The following is a 16,896-nucleotide window of genomic DNA, read 5'->3' on the forward strand; positions in this document are numbered from 1 at the left end:
CACCATTTTCATTCACTCTGGGTGACATGTTCAACCATAACACTGCTATAAGTACTGCGCTTGTGAATTTGGGAGAGGAAAATGTATTTTTTTATTGTTGCTGAAACTCATTTAATTTACCACGTCCCTTGTACATTTATCTGATAACAGGAACCTTAATTAAAAAGCCATTTTGCTGTGTCAAGCATGTTAATCTTCTCTTTCTCCTGTTTATTTTCCCCCTGTCTCCCTGGTTGTGCCTGTCATCAAGTTTTATTGCTTATAGTTTTATAGTTTTACTCCTGTAACTCTTTCCAAAATGCTGGGACATGAAAACATTCAAAAGAGATAAAAATGTGAGTAGATGGAGCCCTTCTCTGGTCGTGAGGAAGGAGTGATTCTCTGATTCTCGTTCCCATCAGCCTCTGGGAGATAGAGGACACGGCTAGTATCTCGCACGGCCACGTCAGCACCAACATGGCTGTAGCCTAATCACCAAGCGCTGTAGGCTATCCAATCCACACAGCCAGCGAGACAGACTTAAAAAAACCTTAGCCTTAAAAAGTGCCCCTTTGGACATCTCTGGGAGGGAGGGAGAGAGAGAGAGAGAGGGAGAGAGAGAGAGAGAGGGAGAGAGAGGGAGGGAGAGAGAGAGAGAGAGGGAGAGAGAGACAGAGAGAGAGAGAGAGAGAGAGAGAGAGAGGGAGAGAGAGAGAGGGAGAGAGAGAGAGAGAGGGAGAGAGGGAGAGAGAGAGAGAGAGAGAGAGAGAGACGGTTCAAGAGGGAGGGAGGTTCCCAATACCATTAGAGACAGAGCAGTGAACACAAAACACTGATCAACTCATAATAACAAACAGCAGATAAGTTACCATGGCAACACACTGTTCAACTCTTAATAACAGACAGTAGAGAAGTTACCATGACAACACACAATCCCACTATAACCTCAAGCTTGAGGCCACAGACAATGATCTCTGATCATCGATCTCTGATCAATTATCTCTGATCATTTGTCAGATCGGTAGTTATGACAGTCAATGTCCGTTACTTATAATTCCTACAATAGTCGTCAAGGATACTATACTGAACAAAAAATAATCAGTTAAAATCAGGCTGTTAATTGTGGTCTGTGGAATGTTGTCCCACTCCTCTTCAATGTCTCTGTGAAGTTGCTGGATATTGGCGGGAACTGGAACATGTTGCCGTAAACATCGACCCAGAGCATCCCAAGCCTGCTCAATGGGTGACATGTCTGGTGAGTATGCAGTCCACGGAAGAACTGGGACATTTTTCAGCTTCCAGGAATTGTGTACAGGTCCTTGCAACATGGGGCATGCTGAAACATGAGGTGACGGCAGATGAATGGCACGACAATGGGCCTCAGGACCTATTCATTGTATCTCTGCGCATTTAAATTGTCATCAATAAAATATAATTGTGTTTGTTGTCCGTAGTTTATGCCTGCCCATACCATAACCACACCGCCACCATTGGGCAGTCTGTTCACAACGTTGACATCAGCAAACCGCTCACCCACACAATGCCGCACACTTGGTCTGTGGTTGTGAGGCTGTATTGCCACATTTTATAAGACAATGTTGGAGGCGGGTTATCGTTGAGAAATGAACATTCGATTATCTGGCAACAGCTCTGGTGAACATTCCTGTAGTCAGCATGCTAATTGCACACTCCCTCAAAACTTGAGACATCTGTCTGTGGTATTGCGTGGAGTGACAACACGGCAGATTTTAGATTGGCTTTCCCCCAGCACAAGGTGCTAATGTTGAATGCTAATGTTGAATCAGTTTCTTGATATCCCACACCTGTCAGGTGGATGGATTAGGAGAACATTTGTGTATAGAAGTTCAGGGATCTTTAATTTCAGCACATGAAACATGGGACCAACAATGTACAAGTTATATTTTATACTTTTGTTCAGTTTAATTACTATAAAAAGAGATGTCAAATGGAGAACACACTCACAACGTTCTTCTCTCCTCTGAAGGTAGTTATATTCTATGAATATGGATACATTTCACATTCACTGTTTCTCACTCTAGTTATTTTTTCCATTTTGTTTCACCTTTATTTAACTAGGCAGATCAGTTTAAGAGCAAAATTCTTAATTACAATGAAGGCCTATCGGGGAGCAGTGAGTTAACTGCCTGGTTCAGATCAACAGATTGTTTTCCTTTTCAGCTCGGGGATTCGATCTAGTGATCCAAGATGGCGTAGCAGTGCAGACGTGTTTTGTTCGTCCACTCGTGTACTTTTTGTATTTTTTAGTATTTTTTGTATATATTTCAATTTTATTTTCTATTTTAATTAATTTATACCTTCCGGTAACCTGCCTCACCCAATGTGATACGGAACCGCTATTATTTTTAATTTTTAGACCTTATCGCAAGAACCACCTAGACATCAGAAGCTAATCAGCTAATTAGCTACAAGCTATTTAGTCATTGTTATATCTCTCTAGTCACCCCCAAAACCAATTCTTTCTTTGGCCGCCTCTCCTTCCAGTTCTCTGCTGCCAATGACTGGAACGAACTACAAAAATCTCTGAAACTGGAAACACTTATCTCCCTCACTAGCTTTAAGCACCAACTGTCAGAGCAGCTCACAGATTACTGCACCTGTACATAGCCCACCTATAATTTAGCCCAAACAACGACCTCTTTCCCTACTGTATTTTATTTATTTATTTATTTTGCTCCTTTGCACCCCCATTATTTTTATTTCTACTTTGCACTTTCTCCCATTGCAAATCTACCATTCCAGTGTTTTACTTGCTATATTGTATCTACTTTGCCACCATGGCCTTTTTGCCTTTACCTCCCTTATCTCACCTCATTTGCTCACATCGTATATAGACTTGTTTATACTGTATTATTGACTGTATGTTTGTTTTACTCCATGTGTAACTCTGTGTCGTTGTATGTGTCGAACTGCTTTGCTTTATCTTGGCCAGGTCGCAATTGTAAATGAGAACTTGTTCTCAACTTGCCTACCTGGTTAAATAAAAGGTGAAATAAAAAATAAAAAAATAAATAAATTGTTAGCCACTGCTAGCGGCCTTTACGTTCTGCAAAGATACCAGCCCTTTTTTTTTTGCCTGGATAATACTCGCCAGCCTACCAGTATCGGACTGTCTCTCCACTACAACTCCGGATTCCTGCCGTAATCCCTGGACCATTACTCCTGATCTTCACAGCTAGCTAGCACCCACCGAGTTACCTATTACCGAAGCTATCCCTGAGGCCCACCTCCCGGCCTACTCAGTTGTTCACCCGGACACCACCCAAACACGGCTAGAACCCACTACTCCACCGGATCCTGGCCGTAAGCTCTGGACCTTGCCACCGGATCACCGCTGCTACCGAGTGGCTACAGTGGCGAACGTCCCTGCCCCGAAGCTAGCACCAGTTAGCCATAAACCAGGTGCATCTCCCGGCTAGCAAACTAAATTACTACAACTACAAAACCTCTTTCGCCATCTGGCTTCGATCCTTTGTCGACATGGCGCCCCGCCGCACCACCACGACAGGTCTGCCGACAAATACTCCATCTGCTGTGCCTTCAACTGGCCTCAGTCGGACGTTGGAACAGACTCTTCTACTAGCCCTGGGCTACAAATTTTACACACTGTGTCGCCCTTGTGCTAGCGTAGTAGCGACTACTCTGCGGCTTCCCTGTTCCATCTATTGCTGCCCCCCGGACCCTATGATCACTTGGCTACATAGCTCATGCCTGCTGGACTGTCCATTAATCACTGTACTCCATTCTGTTTATTTCTTGTTTATCTGCTGGGAACTCAGGCTCTGTGTGTAGTTAACCGACCCTCTATGCCCAGTCATCGCCATTTTACCTGCTGTTGTTGTTTTAGCTGATTAGCTGTTGTTGTCTCACCCGTTGTTGCCTAGCTAGCTCTCCAAATCAACAACTGTGATTACATTATGACTCGCTGTATGTCTCTCTCCAATGTCAATATGCCTTGTATACTGTTGTTTAGGTTAGGTATCATTGTTTTAGTTTACAATGGAGCCTTTGTTGGTTTCTCAAATGATTGCCTCGCCTGGTTCACCAACTACTTCTCTGATAGAGTTCAGTGTGTCAAATCGGAGGTTCTGTTGTCCGGGCCTCTGGTAGTCTCTATGGGTGTGCCACAGGGTTCAATTATTGGACCGACTCTCTTCTCTGTGTACATCAATGATGCCGCTCTTGCTGCTGGTGAGTCTCTGATCCACCTCTACACAGACGACACCATTCTGTATACTTCTGGCCCTTCTTTGGACACTGTGTTAACAACCCTCCAGGCGAGCTTCAATGCCATACAACTGTCCTTCCGTGGCCTCCAATTGCTCTTGAATACAAGTAAAACTAAATGCATGCTCTTCAACCGATCGCTGCCTGCACCTGCCCGCCTGTCCAACATCACTACTCTTGACAGCTCTAACTTAGAATATGTGGACAACTCCAAATACCTAGGTGTCTGGTTAGACTGTAAACTCTCAATCCAGACTCACATCCAACATCTCCAATCCAAAGATAAATCTAGAATTGGCTTCCTATTTCGCAACAAAGCATCCTTCACTCATGCTGCCAAACATACCCTTGTAAAACTGACCATCCTACCAATCCTTGAGTTCAGCGATGTCATTTACCAAATAGCCTCCAACACCCTACTCAATAAAATGGATGCAGTCTATCCCAGTGCCATCCGTTTTGTCACCAAAGCCCCAAATACAACCCACCACTGCGACCTGTACGCTCTCGTTGGCTGGCCCTCGCTTCTTACTCGTCGCCAAACCAACTGGCTCCAGGTCATCTACAAGACCCTGCTAGGTAAAGTCCCCCCTTATCTCAGCTCGCTGGTCACCATAGCAGCACCCACCTGTAGCACGCGCTACAGCAGGTATATCTCTCTGGTCACCCCCAAAGCCAATTCCTACTTTGTCTGCCTTTCCTTCCAGTTCTCTGCTGCCAATGACTGGAACGAACTACAAAAATCTCTGAAACTAGAAACACTTATCTCTCTCACTAGCTTTAAGCACCAGCTGTCAGAGCAGCTCACAGATTACTGCACCTGTACATAGCCCATCTATAATTTAGCCCAAACAACTACCTCTCCCCCTACTGTATTTATTTATTTATTTTGCTCCTTTGCACCCCATTATTTCTATCTCTACTTTGTGCATTCTTCAACTGCAAATCTACCAATCCAGTGTTTTACGTGCTATATTGTATTTACTTCGCCACCATGGCCTTTTTTGCCTTTACCTCCCTTATCTCACCTCACTTGCTCACATTGTTTAAAGACTTATTTTTCTACTGTATTTTTGAACGTATGTTTGTTTTACTCCAAGTGTAACTCTGTGTTGTTGTATGTGTTGAACTGCTTTGCTTTATCTTGGCCAGGTCGCAAATGTAAATGGGCTAGGCTACCTGCTGGTTACTGGCCCAACACTCTAACCACTAGGCTACCTGCTGGTCACTAGTCCAACGCTCTAACCACTAGGCTACCTGCTGGTCACTAGTCCAACGCTCTAACCACTAGGCTACCTGCTGGTTACTGGACCAACACTCTAACCACTAGGCTACCTACTGGTCACTAGTCCAAAGCTCTAACCACTAGGCTACATGCTGGTTACTGAACCATCTCTCTAACCACTAGGCTACCTGCTGGTTACTGGCCCAATGCTCTAACCACTAGGCTACCTGCTGGTTACTGGCCCAACACTCTAACCACTAGGCTACCTGCTGATTACTGGCCCAACGCTCTAACCACTAGGCTACCTGCTTGTTACTAGCCCATCTCTCTAACCACTAGGCTACCTGCTGGTTACTGGCCCATCTCTCTAACCACTAGGCTACCTGCTGGTTACTGGCCCAACACTCTAACCACTAGGCTACCTGCTGGTTACTAGCCCAACGCTCTAACCACTAGGCTACCTGCTGGTTACTGGCCCAACGCTCTAACCACTAGGCTACCTGCTAGTTACTGGCCCAACGAACTAACCACTAGGCTACCTGCTGGTTACTGGCCCAACGCTCTAACCACTAGGCTACCTGCTGGTTACTGGCCCAACGCTCTAACCACTAGGCTACCTGCTGGTCACTGGCCCAACGCTCAAACCACTAGGCTACCTGCTGGTTACTGGACCAACACTCTAACCACTAGGCTACCTAATTGGTCACTAGTCCAAAGCTCTAACCACTAGGCTACATGCTGGTTACTGAACCATCTCTCTAACCACTAGGCTACCTGCTGGTTACTGGCCCAATGCTCTAACCACTAGGCTACCTGCTGGTTACTGGCCCAACACTCTAACCACTAGGCTACCTGCTGATTACTGGCCCAACGCTCTAACCACTAGGCTACCTGCTTGTTACTAGCCCATCTCTCTAACCACTAGGCTACATGCTGGTTACTGGCCCATCTCTCTAACCACTAGGCTACCTGCCGGTTACTGGCCCAACACTCTAACCACTAGGCTACCTGCTGGTTACTAGCCCAACGCTCTAACCACTAGGCTACCTGCTGGTCACTAGTCCAACGCTCTAACCACTAGGCTACCTGCTGGTCACTAGTCCAACGCTCTAACTACTAGGCTACCTGCTGGTTACTGGACCAACACTCTAACCACTAGGCTACCTACTGGTCACTAGTCCAAAGCTCTAACCACTAGGCTACATGCTGGTTACTGAACCATCTCTCTAACCACTAGGCTACCTGCTGGTTACTGGCCCAATGCTCTAACCACTAGGCTACCTGCTGGTTACTGGCCCAACACTCTAACCACTAGGCTACCTGCTGATTACTGGCCCAACGCTCTAACCACTAGGCTACCTGCTTGTTACTAGCCCATCTCTCTAACCACTAGGCTACCTGCTGGTTACTGGCCCATCTCTCTAACCACTAGGCTACCTGCTGGTTACTGGCCCAACACTCTAACCACTAGGCTACCTGCTGGTTACTAGCCCAACGCTCTAACCACTAGGCTACCTGCTGGTTACTAGCCCATCTCTCTAACCACTAGGCTACCTGCTGGTTACTGGCCCAACGCTCTAACCACTAGGCTACCTGCTGGTTACTGGCCCAACGCTCTAACCACTAGGCTACCTGCTAGTTACTGGCCCAACGAACTAACCACTAGGCTACCTGCTGGTTACTGGCCCAACGCTCTAACCACTAGGCTACCTGCTGGTTACTGGCCCAACGCTCTAACCACTAGGCTACCTGCTGGTTACTGGCCCAACGCTCTAACCACTAGGCTACCTGCTGGTTACTGGCCCAACGCTCTAACCACTAGGCTACCTGCTGGTCACTGGCCCAACACTCTAACCACTAGGCTACCTGCTGGTTACCTGCCCAACGCTCTAACCACTAGGCTACCTGCTGGTTACTGGCCCATCTCTCTAACCACTAGGCTACCTGCTGGTTACTGGCCCAATGCTCTAACCACTAGGCTACCTGCTGGTCACTGGCCCAACGCTCTAACCACTAGGCTACCTGCTGGTTACTGGCCCAACGCTCTAACCACTAGGCTACCTGCTGGTTACTGGCCCATCTCTCTAACCACTAGGCTACCTGCTGGTTACTGGCCCATCTCTCTAACCACTAGGCTACCCTGCTGGTTACTGGCCCATCTCTTTAACCACTAGGCTACCTGCTGGTCACTAGTCCAACGCTCTAACCACTAGGCTACCTGCTGGTCACTATTCCAACGCTCTAACCACTAGGCTACCTGCTGGTCACTAGTCCAACGCTCTAACCACTAGGCTACCTGCTGGTTACTGGCCCAACACTCTAACCACTAGACTACCTGCTGGTCACTAGTCCAAAGCTCTAACCACTAGGCTACATGCTGGTTACTGAACCATCTCTCTAACCACTAGGCTACCTGCTGGTTACTGGCCCAATGCTCTAACCACTAGGCTACCTGCTGGTTACTGGCCCAACACTCTAACCACTAGGCTACCTGCTGATTACTGGCCCAATGCTCTAACCACTAGGCTACCTGCTTGTTACTAGCCCATCTCTCTAACCACTAGGCTACCTGCTGGTTACTGGCCCATCTCTCTAACCACTAGGCTACCTGCTGGTTACTAGCCCAACGCTCTAACCACTAGGCTACCTGCTGGTTACTAGCCCATCTCTCTAACCACTAGGCTACCTGCTGGTTACTGGCCCAACGCTCTAACCACTAGGCTACCTGCTGGTTACTGGCCCAACGCTCTAACCACTAGGCTACCTGCTGGTTACTGGCCCAACGCTCTAACCACTAGGCTACCTGCTAGTTACTGGCCCAACGAACTAACCACTAGGCTACCTGCTGGTTACTGGCCCAACGCTCTAACCACTAGGCTACCTGCTGGTTACTGGCCCAACGCTCTAACCACTAGGCTACCTGCTGGTTACTGGCCCAACGCTCTAACCACTAGGCTACCTGCTGGTTACTGGCCCAACGCTCTAACCACTAGGCTACCTGCTGGTCACTGGCCCAACACTCTAACCACTAGGCTACCTGCTGGTTACTGGCCCAACGCTCTAACCACTAGGCTACCTGCTGGTTACTGGCCCATCTCTCTAACCACTAGGCTACCTGCTGGTTACTGGCCCAATGCTCTAACCACTAGGCTACCTGCTGGTCACTGGCCCAACGCTCTAACCACTAGGCTACCTGCTGGTTACTGGCCCAACGCTCTAACCACTAGGCTACCTGCTGGTTACTGGCCCATCTCTCTAACCACTAGGCTACCTGCTGGTTACTGGCCCATCTCTCTAACCACTAGGCTACCCTGCTGGTTACTGGCCCATCTCTTTAACCACTAGGCTACCTGCTGGTCACTAGTCCAACGCTCTAACCACTAGGCTACCTGCTGGTCACTATTCCAACGCTCTAACCACTAGGCTACCTGCTGGTCACTAGTCCAACGCTCTAACCACTAGGCTACCTGCTGGTTACTGGCCCAACACTCTAACCACTAGACTACCTGCTGGTCACTAGTCCAAAGCTCTAACCACTAGGCTACATGCTGGTTACTGAACCATCTCTCTAACCACTAGGCTACCTGCTGGTTACTGGCCCAATGCTCTAACCACTAGGCTACCTGCTGGTTACTGGCCCAACACTCTAACCACTAGGCTACCTGCTGATTACTGGCCCAACGCTCTAACCACTAGGCTACCTGCTTGTTACTAGCCCATCTCTCTAACCACTAGGCTACCTGCTGGTTACTGGCCCATCTCTCTAACCACTAGGCTACCTGCTGGTTACTAGCCCAACGCTCTAACCACTAGGCTACCTGCTGGTTACTAGCCCATCTCTCTAACCACTAGGCTACCTGCTGGTTACTGGCCCAACGCTCTAACCACTAGGCTACCTGCTGGTTACTGGCCCAACGCTCTAACCACTAGGCTACCTGCTAGTTACTGGCCCAACGAACTAACCACTAGGCTACCTGCTGGTTACTGGCCCAACGCTCTAACCACTAGGCTACCTGCTGGTTACTGGCCCAACGCTCTAACCACTAGGCTACCTGCTGGTCACTGGCCCAACGCTCTAACCACTAGGCTACCTGCTGGTTACTGGCCCATCTCTCTAACCACTAGGCTACCTGCTGGTTACTGGCCCATCTCTCTAACCACTAGGCTACCCTGCTGGTTACTGGCCCATCTCTTTAACCACTAGGCTACCTGCTGGTCACTAGTCCAACGCTCTAACCACTAGGCTACCTGCTGGTCACTATTCCAACGCTCTAACCACTAGGCTACCTGCTGGTCACTAGTCCAACGCTCTAACCACTAGGCTACCTGCTGGTTACTGGCCCAACACTCTAACCACTAGACTACCTGCTGGTCACTAGTCCAAAGCTCTAACCACTAGGCTACATGCTGGTTACTGAACCATCTCTCTAACCACTAGGCTACCTGCTGGTTACTGGCCCAATGCTCTAACCACTAGGCTACCTGCTGGTTACTGGCCCAACACTCTAACCACTAGGCTACCTGCTGATTACTGGCCCAACGCTCTAACCACTAGGCTACCTGCTTGTTACTAGCCCATCTCTCTAACCACTAGGCTACCTGCTGGTTACTGGCCCATCTCTCTAACCACTAGGCTACCTGCTGGTTACTAGCCCAACGCTCTAACCACTAGGCTACCTGCTGGTTACTAGCCCATCTCTCTAACCACTAGGCTACCTGCTGGTTACTGGCCCAACGCTCTAACCACTAGGCTACCTGCTGGTTACTGGCCCAACGCTCTAACCACTAGGCTACCTGCTAGTTACTGGCCCAACGAACTAACCACTAGGCTACCTGCTGGTTACTGGCCCAACGCTCTAACCACTAGGCTACCTGCTGGTTACTGGCCCAACGCTCTAACCACTAGGCTACCTGCTGGTCACTGGCCCAACGCTCTAACCACTAGGCTACCTGCTGGTTACTGGACCAACACTCTAACCACTAGGCTACCTACTGGTCACTAGTCCAAAGCTCTAACCACTAGGCTACATGCTGGTTACTGAACCATCTCTCTAACCACTAGGCTACCTGCTGGTTACTGGCCCAATGCTCTAACCACTAGGCTACCTGCTGTTTACTGGCCCAACACTCTAACCACTAGGCTACCTGCTGATTACTGGCCCAACGCTCTAACCACTAGGCTACCTGCTTGTTACTAGCCCATCTCTCTAACCACTAGGCTACCTGCTGGTTACTGGCCCATCTCTCTAACCACTAGGCTACCTGCTGGTTACTGGCCCAACACTCTAACCACTAGGCTACCTGCTGGTTACTAGCCCAACGCTCTAACCACTAGGCTACCTGCTGGTTACTAGCCCATCTCTCTAACCACTAGGCTACCTGCTGGTTACTGGCCCAACGCTCTAACCACTAGGCTACCTGCTGGTTACTGGCCCAACGCTCTAACCACTAGGCTACCTGCTAGTTACTGGCCCAACGAACTAACCACTAGGCTACCTGCTGGTTACTGGCCCAACGCTCTAACCACTAGGCTACCTGCTGGTTACTGGCCCAACGCTCTAACCACTAGGCTACCTGCTGGTCACTGGCCCAACGCTCTAACCACTAGGCTACCTGCTGGTTACTGGCCCAAAGCTTTAACCACTAGGCTACCTGCTGGTTACTGGCCCATCTCTCTAACCACTAGGCTACCTGCTGGTTACTGGCCCATCTCTCTAACCACTAGGCTACCCTGCTGGTTACTGGCCCATCTCTTTAACCACTAGGCTACCTGCTGGTTACTAGTCCAACGCTCTAACCACTAGGCTACCTGCTGGTCACTAGGCCAACGCTCTAACCACTGGGCTACCTGCTGGTCACTAGTCCAACGCTCTAACCACTAGGCTACCTGCTGGTTACTGGCCCAACACTCTAACCACTAGGCTACCTGCTGGTCACTAGTCCAACGCTCTAACCACTAGGCTACCTGCTGGTCACTAGTCCAACGCTCTAACCACTAGGCTACCTGCTGGTTACTGGACCAACACTCTAACCACTAGGCTACCTACTGGTCACTAGTCCAAAGCTCTAACCACTAGGCTACATGCTGGTTACTGAACCATCTCTCTAACCACTAGGCTACCTGCTGGTTACTGGCCCAATGCTCTAACCACTAGGCTACCTGCTGGTTACTGGCCCAACACTCTAACCACTAGGCTACCTGCTGATTACTGGCCCAACGATCTAACCACTAGGCTACCTGCTTGTTACTAGCCCATCTCTCTAACCACTAGGCTACCTGCTGGTTACTGGCCCAACACTCTAACCACTAGGCTACCTGCTGGTTACTAGCCCAACGCTCTAACCACTAGGCTACCTGCTGGTTACTAGCCCATCTCTCTAACCACTAGGCTACCTGCTGGTTACTGGCCCAACGCTCTAACCACTAGGCTACCTGCTGGTTACTGGCCCAACGCTCTAACCACTAGGCTACCTGCTAGTTACTGGCCCAACGAACTAACCACTAGGCTACCTGCTGGTTACTGGCCCAACGCTCTAACCACTAGGCTACCTGCTGGCTACTGGCCCAACGCTCTAACCACTAGGCTACCTGCTGGTCACTGGCCCAACGCTCTAACCACTAGGCTACCTGCTGGTTACTGGCCCAACGCTCTAACCACTAGGCTACCTGCTGGTTACTGGCCCATCTCTCTAACCACTAGGCTACATGCTGGTTACTGGCCCATCTCTCTAACCACTAGGCTACCCTGCTGGTTACTGGCCCATCTCTTTAACCACTAGGCTACTTGCTGGTTACTGGCCCATCTCTCTAACCACTAGGCTACTAGGCATTGACTGGAATGTAATCATGGCACCCGTATGAGATAATGGTAACATGATGGAGTCAGCATTAAGACCAAGTTATCGATGTGGTATCTAGTTTTAACGGCTGTAAGCATTTAGAAACAGTTGTCTTGACAACCACTCATCTCAAATCAGAACACTGACTGGACTCTACATGATGTTTAACCGCTGTGTTTACAGGGAGAAATGACTGATGTAAATCAGGCTATAGATAGTGTAGGATTGTGAATTGTTTTGAATGTATGTTATATTAATCCATCTCATATTGCTGAAAAGAACAGCTAAATGTATTTTTTTTTTAAACACCTCACGGCACAACGTCTCTCCCCTATTTGACCTTGACAGTTTGTGTGTATTTATCAATGTGTACAGCTATGTGTGCCATTTTTTTTTTTACATTCATGTATTTCTGTCCTGGAGCTGTTCTTGTTCATTAATGTTATCTATTATGTCATGTTTCATGTATTGTGTGGAGCCCATGAAGAGTAGCTGCTGCTTTCACAACAGCCAATGAGAATCCTAATAAAATATCAAATTAACATATAGGAAGTGATTGACATGTGACAAAACCAATGGGATGAATCGTATGGAATGACTTCACAGTAAACCTCTGACTCACATAGTTGAATATGTTGCCCTGATGCTAGTTAGAACAAAACAGCTGTCTTCAACAAGGGCCTAAAGTAAATTGAAGGTCCATATGGGCCTGTATCGTGTAGAATTCTATTGTTTATAATTTACAGAGTGCGTGTAGACGTTGACAACTTTTTTTTCCCCACCATTAAACAAACGAGACCTATCATCATCAAACAAACTAAAACGCCGGCAGGATGAAACCCTCTGAGTAACGTTCCTAAGCTTGGCTGGCTGTCTCCTCTGGGAGAACTGCTGTTTGTTTCACTTTGATTACAGTTAATCAATGCTAGGCCCGGCTATGCTAAAACAGACGTGTTAATTGTGTTTTGGCCCAGGATCTTTCAACCATGGCATATGCTATGTTTTTTTTTTTTATTTTTTTTTTAGCAAAGTTAGTAAAAATGTGTTGTTTGTCTCCTCGGGAAAGACGTACAGTAAATCACACGGATCCTGTGTGGAGAGGAGAGGAGAGGAGAGGAGAGGAGAGGAGAGGAGAGGAGAGGAGAGGAGAGGAGAGGAGAGGCCCGTTTTCCCGTTGGATTGTATTAATGTTTTTAGTCGTCTGGTTAATTGTGTCAAACACATTACCACAGCGGCAGCATGACTTTCCAGCATGACATCTCTCATCCTCAACCTCAGCCTTTTCCCTCAGCCTTGCTCACAGCCTCAGCCTCTCCATACACCTCGCTCACAGTCTCAGCCTCTTCCCCCAGTCTCAGCTTCTCCCTCAACCTCAGCCTCTCCCTCTGACTCGCTCACAGCTCACAGCCTCGCTTGCATTCTCAGCTTTTCCCTCAGCGCCTCTCACAGTGTCAGCCTCTCCCTCAGCCTCACTCACCAGCTCGCTCATAACATCAGCCTCTGCCTCTCCCTCAGCCTCAGTCTCTCCCTCTGCCTCTCCTCAGCCTCTCCCTCAGCCTCTCCCTCTGACTCGCTCACAGCCTCGCTCACAGCCTCGCTCACAGTCTTAGCCTCTCCCTCATCATCTTCCTCAGTGTCAGCCTCTCCCTCAGCCTCGCTCACAGCGTCAGCCTCTACCTCCACCTCTCTCACAGACTCACACACAGCCTCAGCCTCAGCCTCAACCTCTCCCTCAACCTCCGCCTTTCCCTCAACCTCCGGCTTTCCCTCAACCTCCGCCTTTCCCTCAACCTCAGCCTTTCCCTCAACCTCAGCCTCACTCAAATGACAACATACCCCCATGGTCCATGACAAATCCCCAAGCCACACAGAGAGAGAGAGACACAGATAATCACCAGGCATAGCATTTTCATTTGCAAAATGAAAAAGGGGTTTTATTACTTAAGAGTGGCATTTATTTATCTTCCCTATATTCTCTCTTTTTTTTTTCTCTCTCTCTCTCTCTCTCTCTTAAATTCAGCATTGGGCTAACGGCTGCAGTATAATATATATATGTTTTAGTTGCTCAGATGTTCAGGGAAGATGAAAGATAAGCCAGAGCTCATGCAGTCTTAGGCCAGACACTCTGGTCTCAGACAGGGGACTTGAGTTGAGAGACCCTCCCAGCATAGATTTCTTAGAAGGGGGATCGCTTCGATCTCACCCCCCTGCTGACAGCCAGCAGATATGGATCCATAGTACAGTACACTCTTTCCTAAGTGCACCCTGTGGAAAGGGACAAAAGGCAGGTAGACAAAACACACACACACACACACACATATAAGGAATGATAACACAAACACACACACATATATAAGGAATGATAACACACACACACACACATATATAAGGAATGATAACACACACACACACACACATATATTTAAGGAATGATAACACACACACACACACACACACATATATAAGGAATGATAACACTCGAACACACAACAGGACAGTAAATATTCCATCTACTGCTTCATCCTCACCATTAGTGATGCAGCAATAGATAGCACGGATAATTACTACGTAACTAATGGTGCCCTAATTAAGAGAGTGGAACCATCATTGGTTATGGAAATCTAAAGTGGACAGCAGGTGGAACGCAAGCCAAATAACCTTGAGGTCTCTCTCTCCTATTGTCTGTTAATTGTCTCTTTTATCTCTCTCTCTCTCTCTCTCTCTCTCTCTCTCTCTCTCTCTCTCTCTCTCTCTCTCTCTCTCTCTCTCTCTCTCTCTCGGTGGGCCTAGCAGAGAGTCCGATGTTTCTGCACCCAATACTGTAGATATCATCGTCACTCTGTTGTGTTTCTCTGCTCTCGTCTGCTCTTCTCCCCCTTTTTCTATGAACAGCCATTTTCCCCGAGTGAATTCAGACAGAGAGAGCTGAGTTTTATTAACTGGTCAGATTAGCTAATGTAATAATGGCTGGGTTTATCTGCTCTAAAATGTCTAATGGTCTAAAGGAAGTAAGTTCCATGAAATAAGGGCTCTATATATGTCACGTTCTGACCTCTATTTCTGTTGTTTTGTATTTATTTAGTATGGTCAGGGCGTGAGTTGGGTGGGCAGTCTATGTTTATTTTTCTATGTTTTGGGGCATTTCTATGTTTTCGGCCTAGTATGGTTCTCAATCAGAGGCAGGTGTCATTAGTTGTCTCTGATTGAGAATCATACTTAGGTAGCCTGGGTTTCACTGTGTGTTTGTGGGTGATTGTTCCTGTCACTGTGTTTGTTGTCACAGGATAGGCTGTATAGGTTTTCACGTTCCGTTTGTTGTTTTGTAGAGTTAAGTTATTTCATGTATCGTTCAGTTTCCATTAATTAAAGAACATGAGTAACCACCACGCTGCTTTTTGGTCCGCTTCTCCTTCTACAGACGAACGTCGTTACAGAATCACCCACCACAACAGGACTGTTTTGCGTTTTCACATTTCTTGTTTTTGTTAGTTTGTTCATGTGTAGTGATTTATTAAAACATGAATAACCACCACGCTGCGCTTTGGTCCGCTTCTCTTCCTCCTACAGACGAACGCCCTTACAGAATCACCCACCGCAACAGGACCAAGCGGCGTGGTAACGGGCAACAGCGGCACAAGGAGGAATGGACTTGGGATGATGTGTTGGACGGCAAGGGTTGCTACACATGGGAGGAGATCCTGGCGGGAAAGGATCGCCTTCCATGGGAACAGGTGGAGGCAGCGAGGAGAGCAGAGGCAGCCGGAGAGAGGAGCCGGCGATATGAGGGAACACGGTTGGCAAGGAAGCCCGGGAGTCAGCCCCAAAAATTTCTTGGGGGGGGGCTAACAGGGAGTATGGCTACGCCAGGTAGGAGACCTGAGCCAACTTCCTGTGGTTACCGGGGGGCTAGAGAGACCGGGCAGGCACCGTGTTATGCTGTGGAGCGCACGGTGTCCCCAGTGCGGGTGCACAGCCCGGTGCGGTACATTCCAGCTCCGCGTATCGGCCGGGCTAGAGTGGGCATCGAGCCAAGTGCCATGAAGCCGGCTCTACGCATCTGGTCTCCAGTGCGTCTCCTTGGGCCGGCTTACATGGCACCAGCCTTGCGCACGGTGTCCCCGGTTCGCCTGCATAGCCCAGTGCGGGCTATTCCACCTCGCCGCACTGGCAGGGCGACCGGGACCATTCAACCGGGTAAGGTTGGGCAGGCTCGGTGCTCAAGAGCTCCAGTGCGCCTGCACGGCCCGGTCTATCCATCACCACCTCCACGCACCAGCCCTCCGGTGGCAGCTCCCCGTACCAGGCTGTCTCTCCGGCCCATCCTTGCAGGGGCTCTCTCCTCTCCAGCGCTGCCGGAGTCTCCCGCCTCTCCGGCGCTACCAGAGCCTTCCTCCTCTCCAGCGCTGCCGGAGTCTCCCGCCTGTCCGGCGCCTCTGCCGGAGTCTCCCGCCTGTCCGGCGCCTCTGCCGGAGCCTCCCGCCTGTCCGGCGCCGCTGCCGGAGCCTCCCGCCTGTCCGGCGCCGCTGCCGGAGCCTCCCGCCTGTCCGGCGCCGCTGCCGGAGCCTCCCGCCTGTCCGGCGCCGCTG

This window comes from Oncorhynchus clarkii, chromosome 3 (assembly GCF_045791955.1).
Source record: "Oncorhynchus clarkii lewisi isolate Uvic-CL-2024 chromosome 3, UVic_Ocla_1.0, whole genome shotgun sequence".
NCBI classification, from domain to species: Eukaryota; Metazoa; Chordata; class Actinopteri; order Salmoniformes; family Salmonidae; genus Oncorhynchus; species Oncorhynchus clarkii.